This window comes from Micromys minutus, assembly GCF_963924665.1.
Source record: "Micromys minutus genome assembly, chromosome: 7".
Lineage (NCBI taxonomy): Eukaryota > Metazoa > Chordata > Mammalia > Rodentia > Muridae > Micromys > Micromys minutus.
The window spans coordinates 8,074,286-8,097,673 of NC_137976.1; positions in this window are offsets into that span (position 1 = coordinate 8,074,286).

Below are 23,388 nucleotides of genomic sequence, written 5' to 3' on the forward strand. Positions count from 1 at the left end.
TTTACACAGAAAACTCATACTAACAGTGCAGTTCAGTAATAGCATAGAATTCAGTGTATAAGTGTTAACTCCTTCTTTAGGAGCATACACTGGTGACAGTATCTGACAAAGTAAAACTAGAGACTAGACACTTAGATAAGCAGACATTGAACAACAATTGAAAATCTCTGGCAAACGTTTTTATGAAAACCATAGTCCCCAGGGCTAAATCTTTGATTACCTTATTTTGTTCAGTCTTTAAGTATTTCCTTTGAGATCTTATCTGTTAAATATCTGTAATGGCTTCTTGGAGGTTTTCATTTATTTATTTCGTTTGGTTTTGTTTTGGAGTCTAAATGTGCTAAGATGGGCTGCCTTCTATGGAGCTGCGATCAACTGCACGGCTTGCTAAGCTCTGTTTTGAATCGTTGAAAGAGAAGCTGGACAGAATCAGGATGCTCAAGCTGATGAGATGGTTGATGATACTCAAATACATCATTTATATTCAAAATCAGAGCATTTCAGTATATGGTGGGATTTTCAGATCCTTCATTTAGGACCTATGGCTATTACTCATTTTTGTCTTTTAAAAATCAGGTTATGGTGCGAAGATCTAGCTATGTAAAGGCAAAATTAATTGTTATATGTGAGGCCTTGAGTTTAGTCTCTAGCATTGCACATTAAACAAACAAACAAACAAACAAACAAACAAACAAATAAATTGACCATTGATGAAGGCTTTGGAAAATGCAAGTGACATAAGTCAAATATCTGGCAAAAATATTAACAAAATGAATAAAAATTATGTCAGCATAACAAAAAACCTGAACCAAAATCAATCACATTATATCAAATGTGAAATTAAGATAGTGAAAAGTTTCAATCAGAATGAACAGCTCTTCAATTACTTGATAAGATTATTAATGAAAACTGTTGATTTGCCATGAAATATTATCAATATCACTATAAAACTGCAATTAAGCCACCATACTATGTCTATTTATGATAAGTAGATTCATGTGTGTACTGGATGGTGTGGTTTTATGTGTCAACTTGACAGAAGCTGGAGTTATCACAGGGAAAGGAGCCTCAATTGAGGAAATGCCTCCATGAGATTCAGCTGTAGGGCATTGTCTCAACTAGTGATCAATGGTGGTGCCAGTAAGCAACATCCCTCCATGGCCTCTGCATCAGCTCCTGCTTCCTGACCTGCTTGAGTTCCAGTCCTGACTTCCTTTGGTGATGAACAGCAATGTGGAAGTGTAAGCTGAATTAACCCTTTCCTCCACAACTTACTTCTTGGTCATGATGTTTGTGCAGGAATAGAAACCCTGACTAAGACTATGTGTATTATCAGTTCAAAACACTAGCTAATGCTTGAGAATATTTGGCACATTTTTAGTTTATACATGCCCCCAATAAATCCTAAAGTTCTGTAATGTACTTTTTCTCAAGTATGACATGTTTTGAAAGTTGAAATGATTTTATACCAATTTTGAATATAAAGTCAAATTTCCAAAATTCTCGACAACAAAAGCAAATTATAGTAAATTTGCTAAGTAAAACAGAATCATCTGTCTTCTCCATAAAAAAATAATGTGGGGCAAAATCACATGCCAGAACTGTGGCAACTAAATTATGCAAGAAAAAGCCCCAAACAGAAAAATTCATAAATCTGTTTTTAACATGCATAATGTTTTATGGAAAAGCCAGGGCTTACTAGGTTTTTTTTTATTTTAATTTCTTATTTGTGTTACTAAACACTTAAGGATTTTGGTATTCGTACGTGGTGAGTATGCATGCTTCAGTGTGTGATGGTGCATGTGACTGCCGTACATGCGGTGACAAGGCTGGAGGTTGGTGTCAGGTACCACCCTTGCTCATTCTCCACGTCATTTCCTGAGGTAGGAACTACCTCTGGTTTCAGTGAGCTCACCAGTTCAGCCAGTCCAGTTTGTCATTTACCACCATGGATCCCTTGTTCCTGAATCCAGAGCATAGGAATGACAAGTCGGCTGCCTTTTCACCTGGCTTTTGTGGGAACTGGGGACCAAAGCCCAGGTCCTCCTTTCTATGCAATGAACTGGTCACCTGTTGAACTGTCTCCTCAGCCATTACCACAATCTTATATTAGTTATCTTAGAGTTCCTCTTACTGTCTTATGGCCTCCTCAAATTTAGATGCCTTAGAACTCCTGATTTGGGGTCATTTTCTTTAACTCTTTTAGCCCTAAATTATAAGAATAAAGGTTTTTCTCATCAAGAAGCTTTGCCTATCAACTAGGCTATCATAACAAAAGACTACAAGCATGGTGGTTTGCAAGGAACAGAAATGTATTCCTAACAAGTCTGTAGTCTGACTAGCTCAGGCTGCCAGCAGTCCTGATTAAGGATTCCCATAGCTCACAGATGTTCATATACTAACCTCACAAGTAGAAACAGTGGAGACCTCTATGAGTTGCTTTAATAAGGATACTGTGGCCCTGTGATCCATTTTCAGGATCTAATCAATATGCAAGGAGCCTACTTCTGAATGACGTCACCCTGGGGTTGAGGATTTGGAAATATAAAGGTAAGTAGGGGTGAAATCTGCCACACAAAACTTCAGACCACAGCACATGAAAAATGAGCAAGAGGGAAGATAAATAAGTTAACACAGATCATCCATGTCTACATTTTCTCCTTCCATAGTCCAAGCATACTTCTGGAGGCCACTTCTCCACTGTGGTTAAAGAGGGATCCGTTTTCCTTAATACAAAGCTTCTGGTGTTTCTGCTTGAGGGAAGCATTATTTTAAACTGTATGGTCTGTTGAATCTCCACCTCAGTCGTGAAGCACTTTGTTTCTTTATTTGCTCATTGTGCATCAGCTACAGGGGGCTGCAGTCTCGATTCCAGTATATGCAGCTAATTTCTGGACCAGAAAGATAACCTGGATGAGGTCAGAGAGCAGAAACATGACTTTGAGAACAAAGTCCTCATTCATTCCCCTATGAGTTCATTCATCAAACTACCGGATATATGTTAAGACTTTAGCTTCTAAAGACTCACCCAGAATGTATGTGGCACAACCAAAAATAGTGTCTGCATATTCAAAGGCAGATGAAAGGAACTATTGACTACAGAGAGCATGGGGCTATGCACAATGGCACATTACAGCTGTTCAAGTCTTTTGTTGGTTCCGTCCTCTCTGACCTATTGACCTCACTCTTCTGGAGGCCACTGTGGCCAATGACTCACACTGAAAATGTGCTGCATTATACTAATGGCAACCTTGAAACTTTGTTTTCTAAGTCTTCTTTTTCTTTCTCTTTCCTCTACTGCATTGCTAGGCATTAGTCCCATCCTCTGTCCTACATGCATAATAGCAGGAGTGGGCTGAGAATGGTCATCCAGGTGCAACAACCCTCATGAACATGGGTGTTATACCTATTCATCATTTCCATCTAGGTGGCGATGGATCTCTGAACATAGGTGTTATTCCCATTCATCATTTCCATCTAGGTGGCGATGGATCTCTGGCCTTTCTGCACTATTTATATTCTATCCAGAGCTACCAGAAAGAATGGGGAGTACGGCTCCCCGATCCTTAATTTCTCTGTCTGAACACTCATTTGCCACCTCAGTTTACCACTATAGAAGTTAGGTTCACATTATAAATATCCTTCTTGTATTATGAGAATGGCCTGATTGGTTTTTTTGTTTGTTTGTTTGGTTGGTTGGCTGGTTTTTGTTTTTGTTTTGTTTTGTTTGGTTTTCCAAAAGTTTTATTTTCTTTTAATTATGTGACTGTCTATACAGAACTTTGTGTGAGTGGACAAAGATACCCATGGAGGTCAGACTAGGCAGTTTGAGTACCTGAAACTAGAGGTAAGGTGGTCATGAGCCACCTGATGTTGCTGGGGTAAACCAAACTTGGGTCCTATGCACAAGCAGTACATATTCTTAAGCACTGAGCCATCTCTTCAGCCCATACCTCTTTGCTGAATTCTTACTGAGAATGATTTTATCCAGAAGTTCAAAATAATTAGAAGCTTATAGATGAGGATCTAGTTCTGTTTTTTTTCCCACCTAAATTAACACAATGGTATTAATTTTCTATCACAATAAATGGGGTGTTGGCAGAGCCTAGCACAGAGTACAAAGCAGTCCTCAGACTCCCACCTAAAGTCACCCAGGATCAGCTGCTCTTAGGACTTGAGCCCTCTTAGGAGGCCATAGAGGTCCTGCCCGAAAATATTTCAGTGAAAGTACAGGACTCTGAGCATGGCTGGTTCCTTTTAAATAAAGACCCAATAAAGACAAAATGGTGTGCTTAGGGCTCTGTCTGTTTGCTTCAAGGTCCAATTATAAACTGTAAAGAATGTTTGTTATGAAAAGAATCCTCGTGTTGTAGGGATGTAAATCAAGATTGCTAAAACCATAGCTTCACAGCATGTTGACCTCACAGCATTGACCAGAAAGGGGTGGAGCCATGAAAAACATAGTCTAGGTGTCATGTAACAAATTTCTGATGAGTGTGGAGAACATATCCCCAATTTTGTCAAATTTCTTGGGCTAATAGAATCATGCTTTCTTTTCTGTCTGATGGCCCATTCGTATGGAAAATCTTTATCTGCATAAACATGAGAAATCCCTGAAGAAAAATTTTGTCATTGAACTAGTTACCTTTTTGTTGTTGTTGTTGTGATAAGACAACATGACCAAGGCAAATTATAGAAGGAAGATTCCGGGAGGATGAGAGTCCGTCATGATGAGGAAAGATGGGAGGACGCAGCTGGCTAGAGTGGGATGCTAATGCTGAGAACTCAGATCTTGAACCACAAGCAGGAAGTAGAGTGAACTGAGAATAGTACAAGCCCTTGCACACTCAAAGTCCAGCCCCAGTTACAATTCCTCCAGCAAGGAGACTCTTTGTAAACCTTCCCAACAACAACACCATCTGAAAAACAAGTGATCAAATGCCCAAGACTATAATAAATACTCATTCAAACTTCCCCAGTTCTCAGTCTATGTTTTTTTTAATTGCAGGATTGAGTCCATTGATATTAAGAGATATTAAGGAATAGTGATTGTCGTTTCCTGGGTTTTGTTCTTGTTGTTGTTGTTGTGAGAGGTGAAATTATGTTTGTATGGCTATCTTCTTTTGGGTTTGTTGAAAGATGACTTTCTTGCTTTTTCTAGGTTGTAGTTTCCCTCCTTATGTTGTAGTTTTCCATCTATTATCCTTTGTAGAGCTGAATTTGTGGAAAGATACTGTGTAAATTTGTTTTTGTCATGGAATATCTTGGTTTCTCCATGTTAATTGAGAAATTTGCTGAATATAGTAGCCTGGACTGGCATTTGTGTTCTCTTAGGGTCTTTCTTTATGACATTTTCCTTGGATCTTAGAGCTTTTAGAGTCTCTGGTGAAAAGTCTGGTATAATTCAGATTGGTCTGCCTTTATATATTACTTGCCCCCTTTTCCCTTACAGCTTTTAGGATTCTTTCTTTGTTTTGTGCATTTTGGTGTTTTGACTATTATGTGATGGAGATTTTTTTTTCTGGTCCAACTGTTTTAATGTTCTGTAGGCTTCTTGCCCTAGTTCTTAATATACACTCTTATGACCCTTTGTGGGTTTCTGAAAGTTTGATTCATTTTGTATACAATTATCCTAGTTCACGTGCACTTAAGTGTTATTTGTTACAGTCACAGGATCATCTTGTCATAATCTCCATCATATTTAGATCATTTTCTTTAGAAGATAAGGAAACTCAGAATCTTTAGTCAGCCTTCTACCCTTCCATTACCATCAACCAGAACCCATTGCACTATGAGCAAACACAAATGTACTTTGTGTCCCTACACATTTTTTTAGGCATGGGGAACTTTTGGAAGTACAACTCTAAAATGCATACTGATGTTGACTAGCTCCTGCTGCTTTAGATGCTGCCAAACTTCCTTGATGCTACAATATATATATATATATATATCATTATTTCATTTTTATTTTCTAGGAGGAATTCGATCAGACTCTTACTCAGCTATTTCTTTTTCTATTTTATTAAAAATGGATTTTTATCACACAATATATTTCGAATATGATTTCCCCTCCCATTGCTTCTCAAGGTTCTTTACTTCCCATCCAGGTCTGGACTCTTTCTGTCTCTCTTTAGAAAAGAAATGGGCACCTAAGGAACAATATTAATAAAATGAGATAAATCAAAAACAAACAAATCAGAGTATGACATAGCAACTGAACAAGAAAATCAGCCAAAGAAAAAGCATATGAAGTGCACGAAGAAGTAGAGAGGCACACAGGCACAGATACAGCAATCCCATAAAAACCCAAGACTGGAAGCTGTAAAGCATACACAAAGGACCTGTAAGATGGGGGAAGATGCTTTACTTAAAATCCTGAGACAAAGAACTAAAGATTCTGTTCTGTTGAGCCCATTTTCTGTTGTTGTTCTACTGCCCGGCATGGAAATGACCCTTAAGAGTGGTTTGTTTCCCCACTGAGACTCCCTTGGAACAAATCAAGTTTTTATTTGCAAGCGTTTATTAATTGGTGATTGCTTCTAGATCAGAGATGGAAGCACTTCTCTACTTCACTTCTAGGTACAAACCTGTGCAAGTCCTGTGCTGGCTGCCTCAGTCTCTGTAAGTTCATGTGTGCTCCATCCCTGCTGTAGCCAGGAAGCTTTGATTCTCTGATCTCTTCCATTCCCTGTGGCTCTTACCCTCCTGCCTCCACTTCCACGGAGTCCCCTGATCCCTGAAGAGAGGGATTCAAATGAGGTGTCTCATATACAGATGAGTGTGCTAAGGTCTCTCCCTCTCTGCATATTGTCTGGCTGTGGGTCTCTGTGTTTGTTCTCATCTGCTGTAGGAGTCTTCTCTGATGCCTGCTGAACAAGCCATGAATCTATGGGTATAGCAGAATATCATTAGGTACTATTTTCTACTTGTATTCCTTTAGTAGAAGAGGAGTATTTGGTTTTCCCACATGTCCCTGGCCTACCTAGTCTCAGGTTCATGGTCACCCAGGCAGCTTTATGTAGGCATTCTCTCTCCTGAAATGGACCTTAGTGCAAGTCAGGTATTGGTTGGTTAAACCCACAGGCGTTTTTTACCACTATTGCATCAGCATATCTTGGATACAGGCAACTCTTATAAGCAAGAAATATTTTTAGTTGTGTTTCTGTTTACCCTTGTCCTTTGGCAGCATGCAGAATAGGTTCTGCAATAAAGACATCAGCCTACATGGATGAGGGTTCTCTATAGACACCATTATTGGATTGGAAGGGTTGACTAGATGTTGCTATCAGCAGCGAGGCCTTACTGTCAGGTTTTGTTGAGCTATCAATATCTTTGGCAATAGCCTGGGTTACTTGGAGGTATACATGGGACCATGTTTTGCTAACAAATCTGGAGAGATTATGTTGTGTTTGAGATTTCAAAGAATACTGTCTGCACAGTAGCCTTTTGAAATCACTAAGGGAGCTACAGCATCATTAGAAATACTTAGTATTTGTACTCCACAGTCAAAGAATGGAGGAGTGGAAATCTTGAAATGATTATTGCGATGAGTCACTGGTCAGCTTCAAGGCGTCTTGCTTCTGCTAGACTATCAGTAGGGGATGTTCACTGGGACTCCTCTTAGGTTCCCTGTTGCTGCCCTGCATTGTGGAGATCTCAGTGATCTCTTTAGTGAAGACCTTAGTGATCAGGAGAATGCAAAACAAAATGACCCCGAGATTTCACCTTATACCAATCAGAATGGGTAAGATGAAAACGTCAGGTGACAGTGCATGTTGGCGAGTATGTAGAGAAAGAAGAACACTCCTCCACTGTTAGAATTAAAAACTGGTAAAACTATTCTGGAAATTAGTCTGGAGATTCTTTGGAAAATTGGAAATACATCTACATGAAGATCCAGCTGTACCACTCTTGGGCATTGTCTTAGTCAGGGTTTGTATTCCTGCACAAAACATCATGACCAAGAAGAAGTTGAGGAGGAAAGGGTTTGTTCAGCTTACACTTTCTACATGCTGTTTTTCACCAGAGGAAGTCAGGACTGGAACTCAAGCAGGTCAGGAAGCAGGAGCAGAAGCCAAGGCCATGGAGGGATGTTACTTACTGGCTTGCTTCCCCTGGCCTGCTCAGCCTGCTTTCTTATGGAACCCAGGTCTACCAGCCCAGGGATGGCACCATCCATAATGGGCTAGTCCCTCCCCCCTTGATCACTAGTTGAGAAAATGCCTTACAGCTGGATCTCATGGAGGCATTTCCCCAACTGAGGCTCCTTTCTCTGTGATAACTGCAGTTTGTGTCAAGCTGAAACAAAACCAGCCAGTATAGGCTTATACCCAAAAGATTCCCCAAAATACCACAGGTGCATGTTCCACTATGTTCATGGCAGCCTTGTTTGTATTAGGCAGAACCTGGAAACAACCCAGGTGTCCCATGTCCGGAAAATGAATATAGAAAATGTGGTTCATTTACACAATGGATTACTACCTAGCTATTAAGAATGAGGACATCCTGAGTTCTGCAGGCAAATGAATGGAACTAGAAAATATCATCCTGAGTGAGGTAACTCAGATCCAAAAGAACATGCATGTTATGTACTCAGTCTTAAGTGGAAGTATAGAATACCCAGGAGACAGTCCACAGAACTCAAAAAGTTTTACATGCCCGAGTGAGGATGCCTCAATCCCACTTGGGAAGGAGAAGAAAGCAATCACAAGAGGGGAGGAAGGAGAGAGGTTTCAGGGGAGGAAGGAGAGAGGTTTCTGGGGAGAAAGGGGACATGGAACAAAATAGGGGAACATGATCAGGTGTGTTGGGTAGGGGAAAAGGACTGAAGGCCTGAGGACCAGCAGAGAAAATAAAAACAGGCAACCTTGGGAGGTAGGAGGTACAGAGAGCCTCCAGAATGCACCATCGACCTGGGAGGAGAGACACTCGGGACAAAAAGAGAGCGACCTTAGATGAAATTCCCTACAGTGGGAAGAAAAATCTTGCAGAGCCCAACCTCAGCAGAAAGAGAGAGCATCAAGTGAGAGATGGGGTTACCATCCCACTGGTAAAATCTCTGAACAAGAAAAATTTGTTTCTGTCTGAAAGAACTACAGGAAGAAAAATAAAAAAGCCTGAGAAAAAGGAGATCCAGCGACATGCCCAAAGTGGGATTCAGCTCAAGGAGAGGCCCCAAGACCTGACACTATTACTGAGGCTATGAAGCACTCACAAATAGGGGTCTATCCGGACTGCCCTCTGAAAGACCCAACAAGCAGCTAAGTCAGATGCAGATATTTACACCCAACCAATGGACAGAAGCTGGTGACCCCTGTGGTTGAATTAGGGAAAAGCTGGACAAAGTTGAGGAGGCTGGTGACCCAGTAGTCTCAATTAACCTGGACCCCCGAAATCTCTCAGACATTGGACCAACAAGCAGGAAGCATACACCAGCTGATATGAGGCCCCCAACACATAGATGACTGCTGGGTCTGGGTTCAGTCAGAGAAGATGCATCTAACACTCAGGAGAATGGAGGATCCAAGGAGTGGAAAGGTCTGGCGGGGGAGGAGGAGAGACGGTGGGGACATCCTTGTGGAGACTGGAGGAGGGGGTGGAGGAGGTATGGAATATGGAACAGTCAGAGGATGGACCAGAAGGAGGATAAAATCTCGAGTATAAAAATAATTAAGTAAAATTTAAAAATAATTGTAAGCATCCTGTTTGTCTAGGGGAAGGAAAAAAAAACGGAACTCAGAAAAGAAATCCTGTTTAATGTATTCCAAAACTTCAGATCAGCTCTTTGCTTCTTCCTGTAGAATGTAGCTACTTAAGTGGCCAGCATTGGCCGGGTGAGGTCAGTTGTAATAATACTGAAAGTTGTGGGCCAAGTCCATTATGATGGTTCTCTTTTCCTGGGGGCTCTGATTCTGATTTTCTTCTGCACCAGAACTATGTGCACTGCTGGAGACACAGCCTGCTTTGAGTGGAGCCAACTCTATATACAGGAGCCTGTGAATGTCTCTGCAGGAGATCTTCCTGGTCCTCTTAGACTCTTGCTAGGAAAATAATGTGCTCTCCACTAAGTCCAGAATCAGGACACATTGCCATTATAGAAAAGTCCTTTCCACTTTGGTTTCTTGTCCAGCTTTCACTGACTAACATTATCTTTGATAATAAAAAGTGATCAACTGCAAACCAACCAAGGAGCACAAGAAGCTCACCAAGACTTTGACTTTATTTATGGAGGTAACGTGATATTTCCATTCAGTAGCTTATTGAAATGTAACCATAAAGTAATGTAACTACATTGTCACATTCACTCAGCTGTCATTCATTTAACACATAAGTAAGTGTGTAATTATCTGCCAGTCATCATCCCCTTGCTGGGGACAGAGATACTTGTCCTATTATCACGTATCAAAGGACTGATGCCCCAGAAACTCCCACTAAGCCTCTTATTCCAACGTGGACCCTTGAGTCGCACAGTTCTTCACTCAGACCTCTTTAATCTAGCTCAGGGATCACTCCCTTTCGATCTGAGTACTTAGTCCACTCATACTGGAGGATATTGAGATAGTGCTCTGATTGCTTTCTATCTACCCACAAGTATTTCCCCTTGCAGTCAGTCACATAAATATATTCATTACCACCTGTTCATTTTGGACATGCAACTTGTCCAGATCACATCTCTAATCCTATCTAGGCTAAAAGATGGATTAAGAGAAATCATAGGAACATCCATAAAAAAGTATTACAGCATTCCTGGAACAGAATGTGTGGTCACTAAGCTTTCAAAATTGCTAGCACCTGAGAATGATAATTGTTTATCTAAAGGACGAAAAACATTCTCAGACACAGTAACAAAGGAGGCTTGGTTAAAGAAAGAAAGCAGGTAAACCCCTACTAGACTGCCATGTTCTTCTATGCCCCAACTGACATGCTTCAATAAATATATCTTTGTGGCTGAAGAGATGGCTCAGAGGTTTAAGGGTAACTGCTGATGTCTCAGTGAACCCAAGATCAGTGCCCAGCCATAAGATGGCTCAAGTCCAGTTTTAGGGAATGCCATGCCCTCGTTTACTATTATAGGATCAGATATGCAGGTGGTGCACCTATATACCTGCAAGCAAATGACTGATACACACAAAATAAAAATTAATACATCTACATCTTATAATGTTTTAATTGGTAAAGAAAAATTCTTGAAATTTGCAAACTTATACCTACAAGGCTTCCCTTCCGCGTCCCAGAAGCAGGCTAAAGACTCTGCAGAGTTCCCTGTCTGAGTGTGACACAGGTTCCACCACCCCAGGTGGTCACAGATCCCTCTTAAGGACTCTTGATGACCATTTCCACTTCAGGAATGAGAACCTTATCAACCACCATCATTTGGAATAGAATTTACAGGTTGCTTTTTAGAAATCAGTATATGTGAGGTTGGAAGACCTCTTTCCATTTGAACTTCTCAGTCTAATTATACCATACTGGGTTATGCTGGCGTTCCAAATATTGCATTCCACAGACGGAAACAAGACATCTAATTTTCAAGGTTTACCGTGTATTTGAAAATTGTGGACTTGGCTTCCGGCATCAAACCTGAGTTAATTGATTTGTGTGAACATTTGCCTTTAGTAAATTTCACTTCCAATTAATTTTAAATGATTTTATTTGAAGAAACTCCAGGACATCAAAGAACTTTTTAGAAACAGATCATTAAAACCCTTAAAACCCTTCTGCACAGACCGTATTAAACAGAAAGTATTAAAGAGAAATACTTAATGAGGTACATTTGAGTTTAGAGTGAGCGCCTGATGCCAGTGAAGTCTGGGCCCTGGCAGATGTGTTTGGGGAGGATTTGTGGACACTGATTTAAAAGCATCTCATCCCTATAGCAGCCACTGGGGCTTAATCTTGTCTGCTCCCAGCCCTTCCTATGAGAACTGATTTGGGCTGCTAGGGAGAAGTTGACCTTGTGACCGTGATTCAGTCACATGTTGCTTTTGACAAGAAAGGAAAGTGTTCCCACCAGGTTGCATAACAAACCCAGTCCATTCGTTCTGTAGCTCTCGAAGTTTCATTTTATAATAACATGGGAAAGAAACGGTTCTTGGTCAACAGGATGTGGCCACTGATTCATTTGTAAAATGTTCTACATCCATGGATTCATAAACTATTGTCAACACTTACATGCAACAGATAGAATGAGTGATATTTTTCTCTATGACTCATTATTTAATGTGGCAGATTTTGATGGAAAACAAAGAAGTTCTAGAACAGGAATAAGAAGAAAGAATGGCAGTGGAAGGTGGGGAGGATGGAGTGAACAACAGGCTCTTCGTAAGATGGCCTAACAGCTTCTTTTCCCAACCCACTTTCACCTTATCCTACTCATTAACATGAACCCATTTTGCTTACTTACCTGACAAATGGAACTTGTGTTACAGTGTCAGACAAAGAACAGGCAGACTATAGAGAACATAATAATAAAGCTTTAGAAGAATCTCGGGATCCACAGAAGCAGAAGAATGTGAATGCATTACAAATATGTCTTTTATCTTCAGAAAGGAGCAGGCAAGAAAATGCTTCGAACACTCCAGAGATCAGGAGGACTTTCATGATCTGCGGCCAACCGGCTCTGATTGCTGCTTTTAGGCAAAATTGAAATTGCTCATCATCATTAAATCCACATATGTATTATCTCTTGTATAGAGCCTCCCCGTGTTTCCATATGATGTGTGTTAACTCTGTGTCTTCTCAGATTTTTACAGAGATCATAGGTCATCGAGGAACATCACAAGGTGCTCTTGGTGGCAATTTGTGCTCAGACTATAATAACATTCCTACAGATAGTTGCTTTGGAGTACCATGTTCCCTTCTCGGTTGGAAGTTGTAGCTGAACACAGCGGAAGACTCGGTGGAATCAATGGATCATGTGATCTCATCTATTTTACCTACAGACATGGAAATACACCGATAGAATTCATTCTCATGGTTGCTAGACTCTAAGAGATTTAAATTTTGCTATTTTGTTCCTTTTATTATGATTCATCAAAAACTCTGTAATAGATATTACTATATTATTAAATCAAATCAAAATATTCAATAAGTTGCAGAATATGTCTGCCTGGAAAACATACTGTATGTACTTGATTGACAAACCACTTTGAGAATAGAGGCAGACCTTGATTACTAGTGAGTCTACAGACCTCCTTGACTCTTCACCTATAAAACGTAGTATGTATCAGTGAACTGTGGGATGAATAGCTTGAGTAACAATATTCAAATAATTTACCTATGCCTCTTTAAACTATGATTTTAAATTGTGAACCAAGATCTAAAGTTCAGTAGATATTACATAAAGGCCAGATTTTTCTCTTGTTTTATTTTTTTCATACAAATTCTGTCAGTACTGGGCCCTCTATTCCTTTTTTAAAGAAGTTTTTATTTTCAATTGTATGTCTTTGTGTTGTCCAGGTACATAGAGAGACACCAGAACATCCAGTATCTAGAGTTACACGTGGTTGTAAGCTACCCAGTGCTGGTTCTAGAAACTGAACTCAGGACATCTGCATACAAGAGAGGGATCTTAGCTTTTCAGACATTTCTCTGTCCCTTCAGTCCTGCATTTAGACATGGATCTGTGACCAGAAGATAACAATGGGTGTATAAAGTTGCTCTGGGTGTTTATAATAATCATTTAGGGTCACCAAGAATCTCAAGTACTAGGGGCCATTCTCTGAAGACTGTGGCATTTTATATTCTATGCAGTTTAAAATAATTGTGGTTTGTGTTTCTTTCAATAAATTTGATTCTCAGAATCACACAGTGATGGTGCTCATATGGATGGCAGCTTTTAAGTGCTGTGTATAAAATATTAATATGGTTTTCTGTATAGAATATCTAACATTGTTTCCTGTTGTTAATATTTATGATTATGCTTAATGAAAAGAGACTATGGTCCGATAAGTCTGGATGCAATTTGCCTTGGAAACATGACCCATAATCCGGCTGATTCCTCTTCCAGGAAAGGATCAACCCTTAGGTAATAGCATAGCTGTGTTTCTGTAAAACTTAGGAGGAAAACCGGCAGTGCACTGGCCTCTCACATACTCCATTATGTAAACCACTCAGTGCACATCTTTTAAGGGTTAATTACAGATGGTCTCACTTTGTTGTACTTTGAAAATGATGCGCTGAGGGACAGCTAAGTTCTTGTCCTTCAACCATGCTCTTGCCATCATTCGGCATTAATGCCATCACGTCTGCACACCCCCTCCCTCCAGATCCATCCTACTTTAATCTCTTAATCTTCTTTTTTAATTTGTTCCCATCTGCAATTTTCTATAATTCCAAAATAAGCCTAAGTAGACAACTTTATTCAAAAGGGACTTAGGAAATTGCTTTGAATGAAGTTTCTTGAGAGAACGAAACAAATTAAATTATTTAAGAAAAAAAGATTTCCTATCGCTAATTTTAAGGCATCCTAAGTAATAAGAGAAAGAATGGGAATATGAATAGCCATACTTAACCTTTACAGAAATTGTAAAAAGCAGGCAGTGTTTTCATGTTAAATTAATTAAAATCAATATGATTCAGGCCTACCCACTAGATAATCTATTAATCATTTCTAAATAGAAACCTTGGAACACACAACCTTAGTAATGTTCAGAAAAGTTCCTCCACATAGGTTAACGGGTGAGAAAAGTGAGCATACACTATTTTGTTGTTGTTCCTGGAAGAGGGGGAATATACATCCTGTGACAGCATTTGTGCTGAAAGTACAGGGCACTCAGAGATTCATCAGGTAAATGTATTTAATGGTTTTTACATCGAACACTCTGATGAGTAATTGAAGTCTCTTATAGCTATATATTAGTCTAATTATAAAACCCAAATCAAATTTAAAATACAATTTTGGTCTAAGCAAATAAGCTACTGTGCTGAAAGCCACGTGATACTTCAAAGTTCGTACAGTCTGATTACTTCTCAAAAGTGATCAGATCAAATGCATTCTCAAAACCATGGAACTGAGTAAATTGTAACTCAAATTCTTTTCACAGACTTGCAAGTAAGTGACAATAATGTAGCGGGTCTGGATGCATTTCATAACAAGGGGTTTCAAATTCACTGGGGTTCATTTACTGTAATTTCAGTGGAACAAAGACAACTTGATTTTATTCCTGAATAAGACCATTTAACTTAGTGAAAGGCTTTGCTAAAGTAACTGTAAACACACACACACACACACACACACACACACATACACACACATACACACACACATACACACACACATACACACATACACACACATACACACACATACACATACACACATATACACATACACACACACACACACAAACACACACATATATATATAAACAAATGGAAAATACAAACCAATAGAGAGTTCTCTTTATCACTTCATAAACTTTTTCTAAAATTTGTGATAAATTTTACAGTGAGTTTTAAGTGGATATGGACCAATGAATTTTGACATTGCTTTGATATGCTTCCTTTCATGTTCTGACCAAAAACAGAAAATAAGGGTTCTGATACCTCACTGGCTGTTGGGAAGTGTCAGCTTCTGACTGCAGCACATTTATTACCTCTCTCTTGTCAGCAGCAAGGAAATAGAATCAATCTGTCTGCCAACAAATTAACACGTAATGAAGATGTAAACTTTCATGAAGTTAAAAAGAAAACGCTAGTAGGGAGAGATGGGTGGCTCAGTGATAGGGTTTTCTGTCCCCTTCCAGAAAGCATCCTCCTCTGTGATAGTTCCCAGCACTCAAGTCCCTGCCTGAGCTCATAATTCCCATAACTACAGCTCTAGAGAATCTGCCCCTCTTTGGTTGACTACATGAGTACCTGAAAAAAAAAAAAAACATAAAAAAGCATGCATACCTAAATTTTAAAACTAATCCTTAAAAATACAAATAAATTATAAATTTTGTAGGAAAATGTAGGAATATTTTGTAGAAATTTTGTAGAAACCCGAAAACATTATATTATGGGAGATATACCAGACTCAGAAAGATGAATTCTGCTTGAGACATCCTACATGAAAATTCTAATATCTAAATGCATTATGTGCATTCTGTGAGAGTAAACATAGGTAATTAATGTACAGGAAAGCGCTCTCATAATTACTAATAGCATGTTGTACTCTAGACAGATTTCTATAGGAATAGCAGTTTATTAATGCATACTGTGTGCTGACTACATTATAAATCGTGAGAAATATCTGAGGACCATAAAAAGATGTCCTAGTTCGCCCGATACTTCCAGTTCAAGATGAGGTTTTTCTGGTTTGGACACATCTTGATCTCACTCTTTCTTCAGGCCCAGTCCCTCAGGTTGCACTTCCTTCAAATAATTCAATCCCAATACCCCATAAATGAAACAAACAAAAATACAGAACAAGACAGACAAAGCAAGAAAGCAAACAAACAAACAAACTGGTGTGAGAGACACCTAGAAAGCAAAGGCAGAAATGGCCTAGCCAAAGAATACACCTGGAGTGACCAACCCATGGCTCCAGCTGCACATATAGCAAAGGATGACCTTATAGGACATCAGTGGGAGGAGAGGCCCTTGGTCCTGGGTAGGGTTGATACTAAGAAGGGGAGGCAGGAGCCGGTGAAGGAGTGGGTAGTGGAGCTCTCTCATAGAGGAAGAGGCAGGAGGATAAGATAGAGGGTTTCCAGAGGGGAAACCAGGAAAGGGGATAACATTTGAAATGCAAATAAAGAAATATTTCAATAAAAGAAAAAAATGAACAAATCAAACAACAACAAAAAGCAAAAAAAAAAAATGTCTTAAAAATAAAGGTTATACAGAAGACTTACTTCTGTTTGCTTCCTTCCTCTCCTGGTCTCTGTACTTCTTTCATTTACAAATTCACATTTACATCCTCTGCATTACAAATGGTACAGACTTAGTGATCTAGGACTGTATGAGCAGGGCTTTGCTAATGTTTTAAAAGTACCTGGGTAGTAACATCTTTTTAATCCACTGAGGCCACTCCATGCTACCAAGGCAGCTCCCTGCAGAGGGAGCTGAGAGGAAATGTGTCTAGTTGAGAGCCTAGAGATCCAGTTCAGCCAAAGCTGGCTGAGAGTCTCAGTATGGCTCAGACTTTTGCTCCTGCAGCCTACTTCTCAGGGGGTTCTGTTTGTTTGTTTTTTGATCTCTCTCTTTTTTTAAATTTTTGTTCTGTATGGTATGACCAGTATGATTGAGGTTTGGGGCTACACCATGAGGGAAAATCAAGTTAAAATGTGAAAGAGTTTTCAAAATAAATTTCTTTTTAAAATATTTATTTATTTATTTATTTATTTATTTATTTATTTATTCGTTCATTCATTTAATATATGTGAGTACACTGTCACAGTCTTCAGACACCTGAAGAGGGCATCAGATCCTATTACAGATGGTTGTGAGCTACCATGTGGTTGCTGGGAATTGAACTCAGGATTTGGGAAGAGTAGCCAGTGTTCTTAACCTCTGATGCATCTGTTCAGCCCCAAAATAAATATCTGTTGGGGTTGAAATTCAAGTGCAAAGGCGGGCACATGCCTCTGGTCTCCTCTCCCCTGGCCAATGCAATCCTTTCAAAGCTTCTCTCTGATCTGAATGAATGTGTTTATCATATGTGGATATGTCGTGTTTCATAATGAATAATATTAAGATATGTATTTCACAATATGGTAGCAAGGACCACTGCACAGAGGAAAAATTACATCAGGTTTATTCTATTTTTGTAAAATGTTAAAACATAGCTGGCACTGATTGCCAGGAGAAAGTGTTACTGAAATTTGAACTGTGTAAACCATTTGTGTTGGAGTATGAACAAATGTAGTAACTACATATATTCATACACACATATATTCTGTACATACATATATTCTGTACATACACACATATATTCTGTACATACACACATATATTCTGCACATACACACATATATTCTGCACATACACACATATATTCTGTGCATACACATTATGCTTATGTGAGAATTCAGCTCAGAAATGAGCAGTAAAAATATATAACTGTTTAGATTTTAAATCCTTTAGTTTCTTGTACAGAAACTGTAGTAAGGATAATTATCATATCTAAGTAGGTGATAAATAAAAACATTAAAATGTAAAAATGGTACATGTAAAATATCAATATAAAATTATATTGTTAAAAATAGATTACTTTATTGAGCACCTCATAAACTTTTATGTCCAATTGGAGAAGTTAATGATATAGTCCATGTCCAGTGACGAGGAAATGTTTGTCCTTTACACTTACATGGAGTACAATGTGTAAGCAGCATCTCATTTGACACTTACCTGGAGATCAGGGCCACTCCTTTGATAGAGTTCTAACACAATGCATACTGGATGATTATCTTCTGCAAGGATGGCACTCCTTCTTGGTTGTCTTGTATAATGCAACCACGATGCTTCTGGAAGCCAGAAGACATTATGATTATCTAGTGATAGGTCAGGCCTGATTGGCGCTGGGAACTGAAGTAAACAGAAGTTATGTGATCTTGGTGAGAAATCCAGTAAAGCACAGAACAACGAAGTGGCATAATTGTCTCTTTCTCATTCCCATTGATATGTATGAGATGTTGCTGAAATTTTAAGGCTTAAATTGTACAAAACAGCAGTGCTCATTGTACCAGTGTCAACCATGATGTATTTCAGTCAGATATGTAATATAACAGGTGATCTTATAGATAACATACATGTAATAGAGGTAGCATATTGTATAGTTTACATATACGTATATACATATATATATGCCACACACACAAGTTATGTCTATAAAATTCTTATACTATATCCATAAAGTTGTATGTGCCTATAGAATTCACAAGCTCCTTGTATATGTAAATAGTTGAGATCATGAAAACAGCTGCAGTTACTTTAATTAATACCAATTATTGTGCTAGCTTTCCAGTATGAATGTCTCATTACTATATTCCTCTAAAACTGTGGTTTCTGCAAAGGGTCAGAATAGAAGACACATTTCAAATTAAAACATGAGGAACATTCTAAAAATTGTCTTGAGAGCAAAAGTTTCAAATTCAGAAAGTGTATTGAATGGATTTTTACAGTCATGTAATTAAATTCACAGATCCAAGGGAACCAGGCTCTGAAAAAAAAGTCAAAGAAACAATACCTTAAAAAAGACACCCATTCTCTCTATCAGATGGAGATCTCAACTTACAACGTCAGCTGTGATTTTCACCACAGAGGAAGTGATTACAAGTGGAAATGTTTCATCTTTTATATTTCTTACCTTCACTGAAAAGCAGAAATGCTTGAAACTTAATACCTTAAATCTTCCCCCTGTTATTGAAAGCCTACTGTGTTCATAATTGAAAGGCAGGAAAAGACGGAGCCAGTGAGTTAGACTATCCACATGACTCCTATACCTTTATTTTAGATAAATGTACAATTTTGACTTTAATCAGTAATAAGTGACATCATTTATGGGAAATGAGAAATAGAAACCACTGGTCATAGACTATTTTTCAAAAGTGTAGATTTCCTTCTGTCTACTGGAAAAATGCTAGCTCCTTTAATTATGGTCCTCTAATTACTGCATACTGTTTCTCTGATAATGCAAATATCAGATAGTAGGGCAAATTTCATAATTCATATGTGTAAAGACATAAATATCTGACTCATTCAACCACTGCTTCTAATCTGATTGTGTGCTATGGCTGGCTTAATCAGGATCTTCCAGAAAAGCAAAACTATTCAGGTTTATGGAGATTTGAACAGATATACATTATAATTGACTGGCTTGTGTTACTACCAGTAGTTTTAGAGCCCGGGGAAGCCAACAGCACAATCTACAACCAAACGCCTGAGGAACCAGATGTCTGGTTTTGAACTCGCACTACCAGTGTCTAAGGAGGTAGAATAGATTGGGTAGACGGGTGCCCCAGGTAGATGCTTGCATTCTAATGATATCCTTTCTCTGCTCAACAAATCTCTTCATGGGGAGAATATTGATCACCCAAATTATTGAGAAAGAATCTTCTCCCATATCTACTCTACTCGTTCAGTGAGCGTCACCTCTAGAAACACATTCACTGACCATATATATATACACTTTATCAAACACCCAAGTATCTTAGATTTACTATTTTTATGATGACAGACTGTGACCATAGGCAATGTGGAGAAGAAAGGTTTGCATCACACACAGTTTATCAGCAAAAGCAGTGAGGATGGGAGCTCACACAGTTCAAGAACCTGGGCTCAGGAGCTGAAGCATAAGTCCTAGAGGGATGTTATTACTGGCTTGCTCGCCACGGCTTGCTCAACTTGTTTTCCTTATAGAACCCAGGACCACCAGCCCAGAGGTGGTTTCACTCACAAGGAGCTGCCCTTTCCCCAATAAATGCCCCATAAATCACCAATCAAGTTAAAGGCCTACAAACTTGCCCACAGTCTGATTTTATGAAGATATTTTTTCCGTTGAGGCTTTCTTCTCTCTAATAACCCTAACTTGTGTCACTTTTCCATAATTAGCCAGACCATTAGGTGTGTTTTATTCTAGAATTGCAAAGTAATGAAGCTAAACCCTGGAAATACAAGCCTTGCTCATTTTGTGTTTTTATACATTTATTTTCATGATTTTTATTTTTGGTTTTTCAGGACATCCCTTTTCTGTGTGACCAGACCTGGCTGTCCTGGACTCACTTTGTTAACCAGGCTGGCCTTGAACTCACAGAGATACACTTGCTTCTACATCCTGCAGGGATTAAAGGCAAGTATCACCATAGCTGGTCTATAATTTTCCTCTTCCTTTTAAAGACAAGGTTTTGTTGCAGAGCATAGGCCATCCTTGAATTTGACATGTAGCCCAGACTAGCTCTTGATCTTTCTGACTCAACTTCCTGTGTTAGTCAGAGTTTGTATTCCTGTACAAAATATCATGAGCAAGAGGCAAGTTGGGGAGGAAAGGGTTTATTCAGCTTACACTTCCACATGCTGTTTATTACGAAAGGAAGTCAGGACTAGAACTCGAGCAGATCAGGAAGCAGGAGCTGAGGCAGAGGCCAAGGAAGGATGTTATTTACTGGCTTGCTTCCCCTGGCTTGCTCAGCCCGCTTTCTTATAGAACCCAGGTCTACCAGCCCAGGGATGGCACCACCCACAATGGGCTGGACCCTCCCCACTTGATCACTAATTAAGAAAATGCCTTACAGATGGATCTCATGGAGGCATTTCCTCATCTGAGGCTCCTTTCTCTGTGAAAACTCCAGTTTATGTAAGTTGACACACAAAACCAGCCAGTTAAATTGGGTTTACACGTTTCTGTCACTGTACCAATAATGTGTTTCTGGTTTTGTAAAGATGAAGATGGGATTTATGCTGATAGATAAAAATTAATATAGGGCATTCAATTTTCTTAATTGTAAATTTATTTTATAAACAAACTTCTGCATGGATTATGATGCCATTTGAAATACAATTTCACTTCTTTTAAATTTTCAGGTCATTTTTGTTCTAATCACATGAAGTATTTAGAATTTGTGATACAGGTAAAAGATGTAGCTTAGCCATCAAACAGTAAGGCTTATAACTAAAGGTCAATTATCTATAACACAATATCCAATAGAAGAGGCTGGAGTTGATTTTAGAGGGAATACCTTCAGTCATTTTATGTCAATCATATTGTTAGCTATACATTATATATAACTGTCAAAAATTAAAAAAAAAACTGGCTCTGTTGATAATTTACATATTGTATAGTCTTAAGTGAATGCTTATATTTTTTGCTATCAATATTTTTCATACACCCATGGAGATTATTACACATGTTGAACTCTTTTAGCATAAAAATGTAATGAATTATATAGAATTAACTCAGACTGTTATAGCAAACTGAGGTTTTGGAAATAAAATTTTACTTGATTATGAAGGAGTTTGTTAGTCCTAGCTTTCTAGAAAAGAAAAATTGATAAGACAGAGATAAGGGTTTTTGGATCAACAATAGGCAGGTAGATAGATCCAAGGTAGATGATAGTTTAGTTTAAATAGATGATAGATCAACATGTCAATAGATAGATAATATGTAGATAGATAGACAGATAGATAGATGGATGGATGGATGGATAGATAGGTAGATAGATAAAAAGATGGATGGATGGATGGATGGATGGATGGATGGATGGATAGATAGATGATAGATAGATAGATAGATAGATAGATAGATAGATAGATAGATAGATAGATAGATATTATAAAATGCACAAATTCCAGAGATCTGAGAAGTAGATGAATAAGTCAGATTCAGAAAAGTTGATGGTATAGATCTACTCAGGAACTAGGATGAAGAATTAAGTTCATCAAAGGTCTGGGATTAAAAAAATATGTTTCAGTTAATCAAAGCAATCACACAATGGGATTGTTTCTTATTCTTAGAAAGCTCTTCTGATTTCTGTTCTTTTTCTTTCTTTCTTTTCTTCATTTATTATTTTTGTTTGTTTGTTTTAAAATTGTTTGTAGTGTTTTGAGTAAGAATGGCACCATAGTATTTGAATATTCAGTCATGAAGGAATGGATCTCTTCGAAAGAATTAGAAGAATTACAAGGTGAGACCTTACATGTGTTGCCTTGATGGAGGAGGTGTGCCACTGGGGGTGGGTTTTGAGGTTTCAAAAGACCATGCCAGCCCAACTCCTTCTGTTTCCAGATCAGTGTGTAGTTCTCAGCTGCTTCTCTGAATCCTCTCCTTCCTGTCATTGTGCTCCCACACATGATCTAACTTATTTCGCCTCTGAGCCTCTGTAGCTATAAGGAAACCCCAAATTAAATGCTTTCTTTCATAAGAGATGTCATGGTCATGATGTCTCTTCACAGCATATAACAGTGACCATGATGCTATTTAGCCTTTCAATGGCTTTTATTAGACTCACCTACACTAAGAAGACCAATATTCATTCAGTGTAATGAAGAGTGTGTTAACACAATTTAAAAGCTCATTGATAGAAACATCCAGAATATGATTTAGCTGAATATCTCCATGTGCTTTGCCTGAGTTAAGTAGCCCCATAACATTAAATATCCTTAGTTTTATGCTTTTTGTATATTGCCAAATTTAATTCACTAATATTTTGCTATACATATCTGTGTGTATGTTATTTGGGTATGAATCTAGTCGATTTCATCAGTTTGGCCTTAGTATTGATCTCATAAAACAAGTTGTAAACTGCCTGCCTATCTGTTTGAAGTCATTATTATCATTTAACTGATTGTAGAATTGACAAATGAATTCAAATGTGTCTTTTCTTTGAAAGTGGTAAACTATTAACTTAACTTTCAAAATGCATGAAGGCCCTTTCAAGTTATGTGTGCTTTATTGTTTACATTTGCAAT